This window comes from Chiloscyllium punctatum, chromosome 18, assembly GCF_047496795.1.
Source record: "Chiloscyllium punctatum isolate Juve2018m chromosome 18, sChiPun1.3, whole genome shotgun sequence".
NCBI lineage: Eukaryota > Metazoa > Chordata > Chondrichthyes > Orectolobiformes > Hemiscylliidae > Chiloscyllium > Chiloscyllium punctatum.
The window spans coordinates 5,402,094-5,414,999 of NC_092756.1; positions in this window are offsets into that span (position 1 = coordinate 5,402,094).

Below are 12,906 nucleotides of genomic sequence, written 5' to 3' on the forward strand. Positions count from 1 at the left end.
GTGTGGGAGTCGTGCAAGAGCACTGCAGGATTGCGTATATAACATGGAACATGGGACACACTGGGAAGTGAACAACAGCCCCCACACCCCATTTCATTGTTTCTGAGTTTCACAATGTCAGCACTCGATACATTAGGGAGCCAAAAATCAAAGCCATGGAAAGATACTGAGGGACGGAAAAATGAACATTAAAGATAGAACCAGATAATTAAGACAGAAATAGGCCATATTGGTGAAACATGTGGAAAAAGACAGGGCAGTGGGACACATTGGGGAGCTGTGCAGACTATGCCAATGTAAAATGAACGTCACTAAACAAACAGGCTCAGTTAACGCCTAACTTCGTAAAATGAACTTTTTGCCCAGCATGGAGAGCTGTGCAGACTGTACCAGTGTATTGCTCAGTAAGCTGGACTGTCTGCCCAGCATGGGGAGCTGTGTAGACTCTTCCAGTGTATTTCAGCCTCAGTATTGGCCGGGGATGGGAGGTAGTCAGAGGAACGAAATTCAATCTGTAACCAGAACAGAACACAGTGACCTCAATGCTTTAAATATTTAAACAGCAAGGGCAGTGATACAATGAATCACGTTTCACAATTGAAACTGGACATGTCAACGTAGAGACCCATGAGTAACACTGCCAGAAGCAAGGAGCGAGAGAGTGAATTAACAAGTTCATTGCTGCAGTTAGTAGTGGATTGTAAAGTGAACATCTCGATTTAGTCTCAGCAGGAACACTAACAGCGACAATGATAGTAGAGTCAATGAAAGGACAATATTACAGTCAAACATGATTTATAAAATTAATGACTGAATATTGAGACTTACCAGGGACACCAACGAAAGCCAGGATTGGATAATAAAAATATTGAATAATGTAAAGTGCATATTTGATCCGCCACGATAATGGGCTTCGATCATAATATGTAGAAAGAATCCAAACATCCTTGTATAAACTCCTGTCCATTCTTGAGATATTCCAGTCTAATGTTCTCAGATTCTGATTCATTGTTAGAATATTCCAGACACTTGTGCTCAGATTCTGATCTCTCCCCACTGCAACTATTGAGCTGCCGATCCCTGTTAATGCTGTCGGTGGTGCTCCCACTTATACTGTGGAATAGCACATTCAACGGAACCCATTTATCATTTTAAGATGGAACCCCTCCACTGGGATAATTACAATCCGTGGAGACTGGCATTAATCACAGTCACTAAACAAACAGGCTCAGTTAGCCCCTAACTTACGGAACTTTTGGAATAGATGGGCGTTGCTTAGGGATGGACCATAAATCTTTCAGTCTTCTTATTCTTTCTTCCATGTATGTGGGAGTAGTGCAAGAACACTGCAGGACTGTTTATATTACATACTGTTTATAAAGGGCGATAGAGATAAATAAACAGACCAGCTGCATAAGGTGACCAGTGGGGACACTTCCATAGACAATAAAAGAGTGTACACTATTTGTTGCCCATTGGCGTTGTGCAGTGCTGCTCCTTGTGACATCATTCAGAGCATTGAGACTGCTGCTCAGGAACAGGAGAAGGTAATTCTGTCCCTATGAGTCTGTCACAGAGGGACAGGAGGAGACCATTCAGCGTCTTGACCCTGTTACAGATGGACAGTAAGAGGCCATAAAGCCTCTCGGGTCTGTTACAGAGGGTGAGGAGACCATTCAGCCTCGCGGGTCTGTTGCAGAGGGTCAGGAGGAGGCCATTCAGCCTATTTAATCTGTTCCAGAGGGACAGCAGGAGACCATTCTGCTTCTTGAGCCTGTTATTCAGTAACTACCAGTTTTAAAATACTTATGTAGAAGAACAGTCCTGATATAAATGGTAAAGTTCTAAATTGAATCAGGCCAACTTTGAACATTTTGTATTGGCAATTTCAAAAGCTGCTTGGGAGAAGCTCGTGGCAGGAAAGTGGGAGGCCTTCACAAATGAGATTACAGAGTCTAGATAGAGTATGTTCGGGTTCATGAGCAATGCAAGGCTGTTCGGGAATGCTGGATGGCGAGTGGAATTGCGGTTTTGTTCAAGAAAAAGACGGAAGTATATGATAGGTACAGTGAGTAGGGATCGAGTGAATCCATCGAGCAGTACCAGGGCTGAAGGCTAATACTCAAGAGGGAAATCAGGAGGTAAACTGGGGGCATAAGACATCTTTCGAAAATAAGGTAAGGGACAATCAAAAGAGAATCTACCAATACACTGAGGTCAAAAGAGTAACTAGGGAGAGGACAGGGTCCTTGAAAGATAAGCAAAGTGACCTATGTGTGGAATTACAGGAGATTGGTGAGATGCTACATAAATATTTTGCATCAGTATTTACTGTGGAGTAGGATATGGAAGAGAGCGAACTTGGGGAAATGAATGGTGATATCTTGAAAAGTGTCTATGTTACAGATGATGAAGAGCTGGCCGTCTTAAAATGCATTAAGGTGCATAACTCACTCTGACCTTTTATGTGACTCTTCGATAGCACTTGGAAGTTAGTACAATAAAGGGCACATAGGTTAGTCTGATCTTAGAGTAGGAGAAACTGCCGGCACAACACCAACAGCTCAAGGGCCTGTACTGTGCTGCACTGATCTGTGTTCTATGACCTGATCAGGTGTACCCCAGAATCTGATGGGAATCTAGGGAAGCCATTGTTTTATATCTGGCTGAGATATTTTTTATCATGGACAGCCACAGGTAAGGTTATGCAATTGTTTAAGAACAGTTGGTAAGGAAAAGTGAGGAAACTATAGACCGGTGGGCCTGATGCCATTGAAGGGTAAGTTGTTGGAGCGGATTTTGAGGGACAGGATTCACTTGTGTTTGGAAAGGTAAATTCTGATTAGCGATAGTCAATATGACTTTGCATGTGGGAAATCTTGTCTCATTAATTTGATTTAGTTTATTGAAGAAGTGATGAATAAGATTGATAAAGGCACAAAAATATAACTGTGGAATAGAATATGGACTTTATTAAGGCATTCAAAAAGGTTCCGCATGGTAAACTGTTAAACATGGTTAGATCACATGGAATACAGGGAGAGTTGTAGATAATTCGCTCAAAGGTAAGAGATGAAGCTAATGCTGGTGCGGCATACTTTATTTGGATTGGAAGCCTATAACCAGCAATGTACCACAACGATCTAATGGATTTTGTCTTTTATGTAAATGATTTGGATGTGAATATTAGTAGAGAATGGTTAGTGAGTTTACAGATAACACCAAAATTGTGAGGTAGTGGACAGTAAAGATGATTAACTCAGAGTAAAATGGAACCCTGATAAGATGTGCTAAAGGGCCGAGGAGTGGCTGATGGAGTTCATGTAAGACAAACGGATGGTGTAACATTTTTGTGAGCCAAATTGGGTCAGCACTTGTAGGCAGGACCCTGGGAAGTGTTTCAAACACAGACAGCTAAATAGAAACTATGGAAACCCTGCAGTGTGGAAACAGGCCATTTGGCCCATCGAGTGCACACTGACCCTACAGATAACATGCTGACCAACACACCCATACTCTACAATTTTACCCCAGTAACTCTACAATTCCCTTTAACAATTCACCTAACCTGCATATCTCTGGATACTGTGGGACAGTTTAATGAGACCACTGAACCTAACCTGTGCATTCTTAGACTGTGGGAGGAAAACCAAGCTCCCGAAGAAAACCCACACAAACACGAGGAGAAATGGCAAACACTGCACATCTTCTGAAGGACCAACATTTACCTTAGCCACACTTTTTCATTTAAAGTTTTCATAGAAACTTTTGCTATCTGTCTTTAAATTCTGGGGTGCATCTTTTGTCTCCTGTTCTTTCCTACGGTTCATTATCGCTCTTTTTGTGGCTTTCTTTTGACCTTTAATGCTTTCCCAATATTCCAGTTTCATGTTGTATTTGAACTTTGTATGCCTCATCTTTCAATGTGAGACATGGGGAGGGAGAGGGTGAGGGTAGGTAGAGGAAAGGGGGAGGATGAAGAGGGAGAGGAGAGAGAGGCAGAGGAGAGAGGGGGTGGAAGAGAGGGGCGGAAAACAGAGAGGGAGAGGAGAGAAGTGGAGGAGTGAGCGTGGGAGGAGAGAGAGGCAGAGAGAGGGAGCAGGAGAGAGGGGGAAGGATGAGGCAGAGAGCAGCAGGGGCAAAGGAGGGTGTCAGAAGGGGGAGGAGGAGAGTGGGTGTGGTGTGGCGGCGAGGAGGAGGAGAGCATGGGTGGATGTTAGCGGGGAGAGAAGAGGTGAGGGGGAGGAGGTGGTGGCATGGAGAGAGAGAGTAGACAGCAGGACGGTTGGGAGCAGTAGGAGGTAGCGAGGAGAGTTTGGGAGGACAGAGCGGTTGGAGGTGGGGAGGAAGAGATTGGCTGAAAGACAGAAGGGCAGATGGGTAGGACGGTGAAAGTGGGGGAAGAAAGTGAGGAGAGAATCAGGAAGAAGGGTGAGGGCAGGTTGGCAGAGGAGAGGGGAGTAGGAGACTGGGGGAAAGAGAGGGGTGGGAAGATGGATAGGAGAGTAACCCATTTATATCTTTCTCCATCTGAACAGTTCACTTAACCCTATGGGCAACTCCCCCATGATCAGTCCACCCTGACCTGCACATCATTGGACCGGGTGAGGTAACCCATGTAGACACTGGGGAGAATGTGCACACTCCACATAGACAGTCGCCTGGGGCAGGATTTGAACAGGGTCCGTGGCACTGTGAGGCAGCAGTGTTAACTACTGAGCCACAGTGCAACCCTAACGAGAGAGAGAGAGATGAAGAGAGAGTGGTGGAGAGAGAGGAGAGAGGGAAGAGAGAAGAGAGAGGGGAGAGAGAAGAGAGAGGGGAGAGAGAAGAGAGATGGGAGAGAGAGAAGAGAGAGGGGGAGGAGAGAGAGGGAGAAGAGGGAAGGGGAGTACAGAGGTGAAGAAGAGGTGGAGAAGAGAGAGCAGGAAAATGAGAGTGTGAGAGAGAAAACGAGAGAGGGAGAGAGAGAGAGAGGAGAGTGAACAGAAAGAGAGAGGGAGAGAGAGAGATAGAAAAGGCAAAAAGGGAACAAGTAACCCCCCAGCGCACATTCTGTCACAGACACTCAGAGACAGTAATTGGTCAATACTCCCCCGGTCAGCCCACATGGCGTGAATGTAATGGCTGACTCAGCTAGGGTCAAATACTCCCAAAGTCTGTCACTCAAACCCCATCTCCTCCCCAACCCAGTTCATCCTGTCAGCTCCCAGCTACCTCTACCTGGAACACACCTCCACCCCCGCCCCCCACTTCCCCTCCACCAGGTATGGGACCCGCCCACAATCACCTAAGACTTTTTACAGATCGTCAGGGAGGATACGATGGAGGACTGAGGATGGAACACTCAAATACCAATTGTTTTCAGTTTCTGATGATCACTTGATCATGTAAGATTTTGATTAAATGTTTCCTTGGCGTTTTCTGTCTGTACATCCTCTTCAAATATTCAAAGGCGTTTAATAAAGGCAGTGTCAGACCAGGTGAGAAATCAGACAGACAAATAATTCCCTCTGTTTGATGTTTTTGTGTGTATACCCTTCCTTGCAATCCTCAGAGAAAGAAGTTTCCAAGAACCATCACTATTAGGGCAGAGAGAAAAGAATAATCAAAATAAAGTAATACATTCTCTCTAAACATGATCATTATTTCTCTCTCCCAAAAGGTGCCAGTCCTATTGTGTTCCTCCTGCAAACTTTCTTTTTATTTCAGAAATTCACATTATCCCTCCTCCTGGCCGAGGGTGATCAGTATACTCACAACAGAGAAGATCACACATTGTGAAGGATGGGAGGGTCCTGAGAGGGGATAGGCTCATTCATTTACCAGAAAGTTTCAGTAGTGATTTATGATGCGTTGGAGCAACTAGAGTTGAAGTGAGATGCGACAGAGCTAATTGGCTTATAAGTGGTGTGGGTCATTTCGGGTGACCGTGTGGAGTTTGCACATTCTCCCTGTGTCTGCAAGGGTTTCTTTTGGATGCTCCGGTTTCCTCCCACAGTCCAACGATGTGCAGGGTAGGTGAATTCGCCATGATAAATTGCCCATAGTGTTATGTGCTTTAGTCAGAGGGAAATGGGTCTGTGTGTGTTACTCTTCGGAGAGTGGGTGTGGACTTGTTGGGCTGAAGGGCCTGTTTCCACACTGTAGGAAATCTAATCTAATCAAATAAGGAAGATGAAAACAAGATGTTCACATTAACTGGGGGAAATGGCCGGTGATATACAAAAATTAAGATTTTGGATACATTGACAGGGAGGATTTGATGAAGTGGTTATATGGAAATGATTCAATACCTACTGTATCTTAATGGTATACAGTTGGACTGAACAGCCTGAAGCGCTGTCTTTAATCTTCAGTTTCTGTCAAGCCATGGGCTTGAATTATCCCAGTACCAGAGCCAAAGTGATGTAGTTCAGGCAGTCACATTGAAGGGCCTGGGTACCTTCCAGTTTGTGATGGTTCCTTTTCCTCTCGGTGTTTGCAGACCCTTCAAGCTCTCTGACATTCTCGGTGAAGAAAGCAGGAAAATTAGTGACAGACTGTGAAAACAGTGAGAGATCCTAATGTTCCACCTCCCTTCAGATCCCCCCTAACCTTCCTGCTTTAGGGAAATCGGCACGCTCTTGGTGACAGGCTGTGTGCTTCAAATGGTCAGCAGCGGGCTGCAAGATAAAGGTTGGTATTTTGAGACCATCCAGGTATGGAACTTTCGTTGTTCCAGATCAGACGATGGGAATACCACGCTCTCTCCATTTAAACCGGAAAATCCATGGCAAGGTTGAATTACAGCCCAAAGCATTGATGATTCTGTGTTCCCTGACCCCACATGGAGTTTGATAGGGTCAAACACTGCTCTCTCCAGACCCCCGCTGTCAACAGAGAGTGTCCACTGCAGCTCACTGCACAGTTCTGGGACACAGCTTATAGAAACTCCCCCCTCATAAACGGCGCTTCCTGTGTGAAAACGTTACACTTAAAGCGGTAACGGCTGCAATCCAACTCCTGTCCCCAAGATAAGAAGCTGCAGGATTTTGTGATGAGAACAGTGTTATGAAGTTGAAGGCCTGCCGTCCACCTTTAAATGAGAGTGAATGCCTGTTCAGAACTGAGAGCTGACAAATACCTGTGATGACCAGCGAGCAGTTTCAGCGTGTATTGGAAAATTGGAAAGATGTAACGTTTGGCTGTGAAACAAACCTGAGTTGGTTGCTAATTAGGAAACAATTCCGATTTTACCAATCAATTTAAGCTATGCCTCAGAACACTAAAATCCAACCCGCTTGAATTTAGAGTTTAGAAACACTGCAGAACCGAGGACTTCCATAATGTTGCCCCGACTGACCGTTCCCAATGAATCATGCCCAGGTCCTCAGTTGAGGATTTTTGCTGGGAACCTTTGCTCCTTGGCTTTGACCCAGGCCGCCTGCCCAAGGAAAGCAAATGTGGTCCTGCTTTTAGTGGAGGGATCAGAGCACGGTGACTCCACTCTGAAACAGAATGGCCATCAATGCTGTGCACATCTGTGCATTTTCAGAACCAGGTTGGAGAAAACCGTAACAATGTTTCACACAGTAATGAAACGGGATTACATTCCTTTTCACCAGTCGAGCATGTATGAGCGAGTAAATTCAAAGCTAGGTTTGCTGATGTGAGCAGCAAGTTACAAAGCTCAGCTCATGTCAGTCTGAAAGGCTGCCATCGGGAATAAGGCTATTCTTGCCGGATTTTGAAGTGGGGAGTTTTCGTATATGAGGTGACTCCAACAGCCACTACACTACAGGAAGCATCGCCGCGAGCAGCTGGTATTCAGAGCCAGCACTAAAATTTATAGCCGTTCAACGCTTCACCTTGCTGTTTCCAGGAGCTGGTTATTCTCCAGCGTAATTGGCATCATTGAAAAATTAAGAAAATCACGTGAAATTGCTCACAAAATATAGACAAGGATGCTGTCAGGGGTGCACAGTTTGGAATGTAGGGCGAGTATGATCATACTGGGACAACTTGCCCTTCATCGTTGGGCATGACCTTAAGGAAGGCTTGTGAACTGATTATTTAAGTTTTTGTTTTCCGCAATATGGGGCGAGTTGAAAACTAGACAGCATAGGTTTAAGGTGAGATGGGTAAAATATAAAAGGGACTTGAGGCAGATTTCCCACGCAAAAGGTTGTGCGTGTATGGAATCAGCTACCAGAGGAATTGGGGGAGGCTAGTACACTCAGAAGATTTCAAAGGCAACCGGATTGGTTTCTGGACGGGAAGGGTTCAGTGAGATAGCGGCCAAATGCTGGGAAATGGGAGTTTGTTTAAAATGCATTTTCAGAGACATTGAAGCATGAATGCTGCTCTGGGGACAGTCTAAGGGCAAACAGCCATAAACGACTCCCAGATCCTCCAGAGCAATTCCAAACAGCACTCCCAAAATGTATTGGAAACTTAGTGCACCACCACCTCCCTAAAAGCTCCGAAATGAAGGAAAAGAAAGAACTGAACATGAATGGACCATGAAAAGTGAAGATTCGCAAACACAGTCTCGTTTAGATTAGTTTTCCCATCCGATCAACAATGCGGCTGTGCCTGCTGCCCACGTCTCCAGGACAGAAGTGAAGGAAGTAAAAGAAATTCACGACCATATGACATCACAATTAACTGGAATTATTTTCCAATTCCCCGGAACACCAAATGAAGAGGAATAAAGTCACTGCATGATTTCGTTTCACAACAGTGATGAAATACCAATCTCCATTAGGTTTCATTGAAAACCGTGAACAACACGACTTGGCCGGAACATGATGCAGCAGCGGAGCCACATGACACCGGAACATTTCATGTGGGACGCAAAAGTGATCATAATAGCATCAATATTGACAGGATGGAGTGTGTGCAATCTCCCAAATCACAGGTACATTTCCAAGAAGCAAAACCACATGGCTGTGTTGGAATTTAAACACAGCAGCATTTAACACGATACAGTAAAACAGACAACGCACACGGATTGAACACACGCCACCTTAGTGTGGGAAAACGGTGCCTTCGACCACTCGGCCACGAAACCAGCCACAGATGCAGCATATTTTCTTACACCTTCCATGGTACTCCTGCGAAACATTACAAGCAAAGTCACAAGGAAACAGTTCTGCGATCCCTCTCCTGCTCGCACAGCGGTAGGGAAATGCCCGACTGCAATATCAATTTCACAACAAACTTTCAATCCAGACAAACATCATTGGAAGGCTGAATCAAACTTCTGAGATTCACTTAAGCCACAAATGTAATGTCTGTATGAGAGAATCTATGTATCTTTATGATTCGACAAAGAAACCATGAGCTGCATGACATTACTGGAATTTCGATTCCTGCTTTGCTAAATGATTTCACCCATTGCTCGAAAAAGGACAACGTTCACGTTTACATGGAACATGAAACACACCGGACTACAGGGAAAATGCACAAAGCTGAGCAGGCGTGTTCCACATCATACCGTGCAGCATACTTACAGTTACTACGTCTGTAAGAATAACCGTCCCAAAGGATGTTCTCTACCTGAAAAGCGGAGGTAGCGGTACAATCCGAGAAGGACAGATCACATTGTGAGCTTGCTCCAATCTCGGTGCCAGTAAAAGTTGCCACTTTTCTTGTCTTTTTACCTTAACCGTGCGGCTTGCTGTAGAATGTCCACACCAGGACATGCGTGACATGGCTGCCATCTGACGTGGAACCTTGTGTGGGAATTGATGAGTGGCGATGCAGTTAATTTTACTAAGTTCGATGGTGGTTATTAGAGATGCAGTTTCTGATCAGGTCAATGTAAAAGGCAGTTTCTGAACATATTAACAGAAGTCAAAAGGTGATTACCCCACCCCCCACTCCAGAATGTCAAAGAGGTGCTAACTGTACTTGAGTGCTCTTTGTTCTCGATGTGAGGAGCTGTTCCGCCTCAGTCACCTTCACGTCTCTGGTTGTTGAGTGAATCACAAAGAAGGAGTTTCACCAGAGCTGCAACTGCCTCACTTTGATATTCCCCTTGCCCACTCCCTCTTCCCGCTTTACATTTTCCTGCTCATCTGTGATTTAAAGAAAACCAAATGGATGCAATGTCATTCAGTAGACTGTCTGTCGTTACCGAAATTTCATTTCCAACATGGCTTATATCTCATGGCACATCTTAATAAAAGTGACGCTTTGACAGCACAAATCCAGTGGTTCATCTGAGACTGTAAAATCCTTCATTGCTGTTGCTCATTGAATGAGCGACTAACGTCCGAAATGATGCAAAAGATGATTCAGGATTTCTGGTGCCAATTCTTGCACGTTGAATAACGACAGCCAGCCTCCAAATGATGCCTTTCAAAGACTATTTTGGGATACACTTGCCATTGAGGCTACTTTAGGAAGCCTTGATGCACATCACCTTCTTCCTTGGCTTTGAACCGGCTATGAGCCTGCGCAAGGAATGCAAATATTGTGCTGCTTTTCGTTGAAGGATCATAACATGGAAGCTGCATGCTTCAACAGAATGGCGTATGTTCACAACCAGGTTGGAGAAAATCTTAGAGGAGAAAGTGAAGACTGCAGATCCTGGAGATCAGAGCTCAAAAGGCGTTGCTGGAAAAGCGCAGCAGGTCAGGCAGCATCTAAGGTGCAGGCAAATCGACATTTCGGGCATGACCCCTTCTTCAGGAATGAGGAAAGTGTGTCCAGCAGGCTAAGATAAAAGGTAGGGTGGAGGGACTTGGGGGAGGGGCTTTGGAAATGCAATAGGTGGAAGGAGGTCAAGGTGAGGGTGATAGGCCTGAGTGGGGGTGGTGGCGGAGAGGTCAGGAAGAAGATTGCAGGTTAGGAAGGCGGTGCTGAGTTCGAGGGATTTGACTGGGACAAGGTGAAGGGAGGGGAGATGAGGAAACTGGAGAAATCTGAGTTCATCCCTTGTGGTTGGAGGGTTCCGAGGCGGAATATGAGGCGCTCTTCCTCCAACCGTCGTGTTGCTACGGTCTGGCGAGGGAGGAGTCCAAGGATCCTGCATGTCCTTGATGGAGTGGGAGGGGGAGTTGAAGTGTTGAGCCACGGGGTGGTTGGGTTGGTTGGTCCGGGTGTCCCAGAGGTGTTCTCTGAAACGTTCCGCAAGTAGGCGGCCTGTCTCCCCAATAGACAGGAGGCCACACTGTGTGCAGCGGTTGCAATAAATGATGCAATAAACAGGCTGCCCCTTGGGAACAGGGCTGTTTCTGCCCAGTTTCGAACTGGGGACCTTTCGCGTGTGAGGCGAATGTGATAACTACAAAACTACAGAAACAAGCCCTGCCGGGGTCCGGTGCTGCTCAGAAGTGCCAAAACTGACATTTGCAGCAGTTCTATGCTTCACCTTTCTGTTTCCAATAGCCCGTTGTTGTCCAGCGTAATTGGCATCATCAAAAAGGGAGGAAAATTATGAGAAATTGCTTACAAATTATAGACAAGGATGTCGTCAATGTTTGGACTGTAGGGCGAGGCAGATTTGGCTGGGACAACTGTCCCTGCAACATAGCGGCTGGGGCATGATGTTATGTAAGGTTTGTAAACGGAGTATTTACGTTTCTTACCCAAGCTGGCGCGAGTTGAAAACTGGAGAGCATAGGTTTAAGGTGAGAGGGCTAAAATTTAAAAGGGACCTGAGGCATACTTCCCACACATAAGGCTGTGTATGTATAGAATAGGCTACCAGAGGAAGTGGAAGAGGCTAGTACACACAGAAGATTGCAAAAGTAAACGGATGAGTTAGATCCTTTCTGGATAGGAAGGGTTCAGAGGGATAGGGGCCAAATTCTGGAAAATGGGATTTGTTTAATTTTCGCTATGTGGTCACCATGGACGAGATATACAGAATACTCTGTTTCCATGCTGTGTACCCCAATAACGTTGTGTTGCTTACACGGGCTTTAAAGGATTACTTTTAGCGGGGCCTGCCATCGCACTCTATGGCTGTTCACAGGAAAGGTGGTATTGTGAAACACTGCAGAACCGAAAGACTTCCTTACTTTTGCCCTGACTGACCATGCTCCATCAAATATTCTCGGATCCTCAGTTGAGGATTTTTGATGCTGGAAATTACCTCACAAACCGTGTTATCTCGTAATGTATTTATAGAAGGGCAAAGCAGAAAGCATTCAACACGGAACCCAAACAAAACTGGCAAAGCAAATGCATTTTCAGACACAGCGCAGCATGAGTGCTGAATGTGAGACAGTCCGAGGGCATGAGCCTAATCTCACAACTAACAGCAGTGAAATTCCAAACTAATCTTTCAAACATACTGCAGCCTGAGTGCACCACCACTTTCCAGAAAGTGATGAAAAGAGAAAGAAGGAACACAATAAGAATGGGCCATAAAAAGTGAATTTCACCAATCACAGTCTCGATTAGTTACCTTTCCCTTCCGATGACTCCAGGGCGGAAATGAAGGCAATAGGAGAAATTTAATAACATATCACATCGAAATTTATTGGAATCATTTTCCCAATCGCAAGAACACCAAATGACGACGAGGAGAGTCACTGCAGGACTTTGTTTCACAACAGCGATGAAACAACAGTCTGTCTTCTGTTCCAGTGAAAACCCAACTTGCCTAGAACAAAGCTGCAGTAGTAGGGCTGCTTGAGCCTAAGGTTGATCGTGTGGGAGGCAAACACGATCATGGCAACATGGACACTAACACCTTTGAGAGAGCCCACAATCTAGCCCGTTCTCCAGGAAGTACGCTCACGGTTCTGATCTTTGGGGGGCTTCAAAACCGTTGCAGTCACAGAAATTGCAGCGGTGGAATGCGAACCTACACCGCTTTTGAGACTGGAATCGGAATTAGCTCACTTTGCCACCCAGCAGAGCACTGAATTTATTGCAATAGTGAAGTGTGCTGTGTCTGATCCGCAG